At 45.0% G+C, this 4,706-nt stretch overlaps 1 non-coding gene across 1 annotated transcript; it reads left to right on the top strand.

Moving 5' to 3' along the window:
* The first annotated feature begins 4,205 nt into the window (after window positions 1–4,205).
* LOC142165270 (small nucleolar RNA R71) lies at window positions 4,206–4,312 on the top strand. Its single transcript, XR_012696135.1, has one exon. It is a non-coding gene; the product is annotated as a small nucleolar RNA R71 (small nucleolar RNA).
* Window positions 4,313–4,706: the final 394 nt, after the last annotated feature.

The following is a 4,706-nucleotide window of genomic DNA, read 5'->3' as shown; positions in this document are numbered from 1 at the left end:
AGGGGGTAACAGATTCGGGTTTGGGGTGGTGAGGTGGTCCTAGGGTGTTCAGGAGGTGGCCACCGGCGTTCATGCCGCCGGGTTCTGGTGAAAGGGAAACCAGGGCGGCTGCTAGGGTTTCGGGGGTTTCAGGGCTTGGTGAAGAAGACGAGTGAGGGGGGGGGGGTTCGGATAGGGGGCGTGGGGTACGATAGAAGGCTTTATATATGATCTAGGGGTTTAGATCCTGGCCGTTGGATCAAATAAGATCTATGGCCAGGATCTATTCACTTAGGGAAGACGGTGTCGTTTGGGTATGATGGTGGGTGAGACCAGGTAAGGCTGGATCGGGTCAAAATTTGGCGGGTTTAGGGGGAAGGCCTGGGTCCGTTGGATCAAAAAAGTTAGACGGCTCAGATCAACTTGCCTGAAACGACGTCGTTGAGGTGAAGTGAGCAACCTGATCAGGACCGTTTGTTTGAGTCAGATCAACGGTTCTGATAAGGATGCTGATACGGCGTCGTTTGAATCAGTGTTTGGGCAGGCCTGACTTGGACTGGTTCCTTGTGTGCCGGTTTTGGGCCTATTTTTGTTTCATTTTTTGGGCCCAAACCGATTTTCATCACTTTTTCTTTGTTCTCTAATTTTAAAACAAAATGAAACAATAAATAAATAAAAAAAATGAAATTAAAAAAAACAACAATGTAACACTTCAACACAATTATCACACCATATTAAAATGTTTAAGTAAGTTAAATCACAACCTAGAACGAACGATGCATATATATATTTTTGAATTTTCTTTCAACGACCGAATTACGGTTTGATTACCATGATAGACATACTTTGTATTTTGATTGATAAGATCAAATGCAAAATGGGCCGAACCACAAATGACTAGCAGTACATGTCATGAAAAATTGAAAATTTGTACAGCGAGGTCACTGGTCACTATTTTTGTTTTCTTTTGGAGCGATTGTCCGTGAAGCAAAAATTACGTGCTTACAGGTGCATCGGTTTATCCTTTCGCTGCCCCAAGACTGCTCCTATGGCATAGTCATTTGCGTCACACATGAGCTCAAATGGGTGCTCCCAGTTGGGTGCAACAATGATGGGTGCAGTCACCAATCGCTTCTTCAACTCCTCAAATGCCAACCTGCAATCATTAGAAAACACAAAGGGGTGATCCTTTTCAAGGAATTTGCATAATGGGTTAGCAATTTTGGAGAAATTTTTTATGAATCGCCTGTAGAACCCGGCGTGCCCAAGGAAACTTCTCACCGCCTTGACTGAAGTGGGCAGTGGTAGTTTTTCAATCACGTCAACCTTAGCATGGTCGACCTCAATTCCTTTACTGGACACTCGATGCCCCAGGACTATCCCTTCCTGTACCATAAATTGACACTTCTCCTAGTTCAACACTAAATTTGTATCCACACATCTTTTGAGCACTCTTCTTAAGTTGTGAAGACGGTCCTCGAATGAATCTCCCACCACGGAGAAATCATCCATAAAGACCTCCATAATATCCTCCACCACGTCTGTGAAAATGGCTAACATGCACCATTGAAATGTCGCATGTGCATTGCAAAGCCCAAAAGGCATTCTCCAAAAGGCGAAGATGCCATACGGACAAGTGAATGATGTTTTCTCTCTATCTTCGGGGGCTATTGATATCTGATTGTACCCCGAATATCCATCCAAGAAACAGAAGTGCGATTTTCCGGCCAGCCTGTCCAACATTTAGTCAATGAGAGGCAAGGGGAAGTGGTCCTTCCGGGTGGCTGTGTTCAATTTTCGATAATCCATGCAAATCCGCCATTCCGTGACTGTATGAGTTGAGATCAACTGATTGTTCTCATTTTGCACAACAGTTATTCCCCCCTTTTCGGCACACATTGGACAGGGCTAACCCAATTGCTATCAGATATGGGGAAGATGATTCCCGCATCTAACCATTTGATCACTTCCTTCTTTACTACCTCTTTCATGTTCGGGTTCAGCCTTCGTTGATGTTTTCTGGAAGGTTTGTGCCCTTCTTCCAAGAGCATCTTGTGCATACAGAAGGCTGAGCTGATACCCTTTATGTCTGCCATGGTTCAGCCAATGGTAGTCTTACTTTCCTGCAGTACCTGAAAGAGCTGTTCTATCTACACATCTAGCAAACCGGATGATATAATAACATGTAAAGTAGAATCTGGGCCTAAGAAAATGTACCTGAGGTGAGCTGGGAGCGGCTTCAGCTCTAGCTTGGGTGGTTCCTCTACTAATGGCTTTGCTGGAGGTGTATCCCTTTTTTCTAACTCAAGGGACTCGAGCTGAGGTTCCCTTTTCCAGAATCCTTGGCCTTCAAGTGCCATGACCCACTCAGCTAACCCTTCACCATCCATCTCTTCTAAATTTGTCAGACATGCCTCCAATGGATCTTTAGCAGTCAGGGTCACATCATCTTCTTGCTGCAGAATCACATCCACTGCCTCCACTAGAGAGCAATTAGCATATTCACTGGGTCTCCTCATAGATTGCTGAACATTGAATATGACTTCTTCATCGTTCAGTCTCATTTTTAATTCCCCAGTCTCACAATCGATCAGTGCTCTTCCAGTGGCCAAAAATGGCCTACCTAAAATGATAGATATCTCCTCATCTACCTGACAGTCCAGAATAACAAATTCTGCAGGGAACACAAACTTCCCCACTTGCACTAACACATCATCAAGAATCCTAGTAGGCCTTTTTACCGTACGTCAGCCAGCTGCAACAGCATCGAAGTCGGTCTAGCTCTGCCAATGCCCAGTTTGGTGTATACAGCTAGAGACATCAAATTTATGCTGGCTCCTAAATCACATAATGCCTTTGCAAAGGCATAACTCCCAATCGTGCATGGAATAGTGAAGCTACCTGGGTCGGACATCTTTTGAGCCATCGGTCTGGTCACTACTACGCTGCAGGTCTGCGTCATAGTCAATGTGGATAGGTCCTAAAAATCAAACTTCCGTGACATTAGGTCTTTCATCATCTTCGCATAACCTGGCATCTCCCTCAAGGCATCCATCAAAGGAATATTCAACTGAATTTGACGCAACATTTCCATGAATTTCTTGTATTGATCTTCCTTCCTTTGTTTTACCAGTCTCTGAGGGAATGGTGTAGGTATCACCCTTTGTGCACTGCTTGCTGGCTTCTCTCTGTTGGGGTTCTGTGGCACAAGAGGCACAACCTGTTCTGCAGCTTGTTCATTTACCTTAGCTTTACCCTTTTCATGTTGACCCTGTTCAACCACCACTTCAGTCAGATTTGATGGTTCATCTACCTCTAGTGGAATTGGAGTGGCTAGCGTAGTCTCTTTACTGGCTAGTGCAACCTCCTACTCTTTGTCTAAATCTCTCCCATTCCGAAGACTTACTGCCATCAGCTGATTCAGGTTTTGCTCTTTGGGGTTAATATTTGTGTTCGCTGGCAATGTTCCACGGGGGCAGTTGTTTAAAGCCATAGACAACTGCCCTAACTGAGTTTCAATGTTCTTTATAGCTGAATCATGTACTGCCAACTTTTCTTGCATCTTACCATTTGTCCTAATGAGTTGCTGGAGCATCCCCCTGATCTCTACCATGTTGTTATCTTGATGCTGAGGAGGTGGCTGATATGTCAACTATTGCTGGTTCTGCTGTGGGTAGCCCTGTTGTCTCTGGTGGTATGGCACCATGTGGCCTTGAACTTGCATGCCCCCAGGTTGAGGCATGTTGGGTCTGTATTGCTGATTTGGTGCTGGTCTCCACTGCTGTCCTCCTTGTCTCTGATCCCCAAAGTTGTTAACATAATTCATATCTTCCATTGCCTCTTGATTTTCACCTTCTCCGCTCCATGAACACACATAAGACTGATCAACACAGGGTGTACACAGTCCTCCATTTGTCGTGTCAACAATATGCACCTGTTTGGTACCCATCTCATCTATCTTCTTTATCAAAATACTTATCTGAGTCATGAGTGTGGCCCTGTTCTCTACATGTGAATTATTTGGGTCAAAAGGAACTGAATGCACTATGGGTGCCAGTGTTGTACCTCTAGTCATCCACCCCGAATTCTGGGACATCTTGTCAAGAAGGACTTTGCACTCGGTGAATGTCTTACTCAAAAATGCACCTCCAGCTGAAGCATCCACATTGGCCTTTAGATTGTCAGCTAACCCCATGTAGAATCTCTGGCCAAGCATCTGGTCTGGAATGCCATGGTGAGGACACTTCACCACCATCCCTTTAAATCTTTCCCAAGTTTCTTACAAGGTCTCAGTCAGCTGCTGCTTGTACTGCAATATTTCATCAATCTGCCTTGCAGTCTTGTTGGGCGGGTAGAACTTATTTAGGATCTGCTTTACTAATTCCTCCCAGGTGACAATGGAATTGATTGGGAGCGAATTCAGCCAAGTCTGAGCTTCCCCAGTCACAGAGAACGGGAACAGTAATAGCTTGATAGCTTCTGGGGTCACATTTGGCTGCCTTTGAGTCACACAAATTGACAGAAAGTTTTTCAAATGTTGCTGAGGGTCTTTAATGTGTGACCCGGAGAACAATCCTTTATTCTGTAGCAGATGCAACATGTTGTTGGTGATCTGGAATGTCTCCGCTTGAATTGCGGGCACATCTATGGCAGTTGCCAGGTTGTCAGCTGTGGGTTGAGCCCAATCATAAAATGCAGCTTCTGGCACAAGAGGTGCCACCACTCTG

Source organism: Nicotiana tabacum, chromosome 1 (assembly GCF_000715075.1).
Source record: "Nicotiana tabacum cultivar K326 chromosome 1, ASM71507v2, whole genome shotgun sequence".
Lineage (NCBI taxonomy): Eukaryota > Viridiplantae > Streptophyta > Magnoliopsida > Solanales > Solanaceae > Nicotiana > Nicotiana tabacum.
Note: the sequence above shows the minus strand (reverse complement) of the source record. Positions and strands in the feature narration are given on the sequence as shown.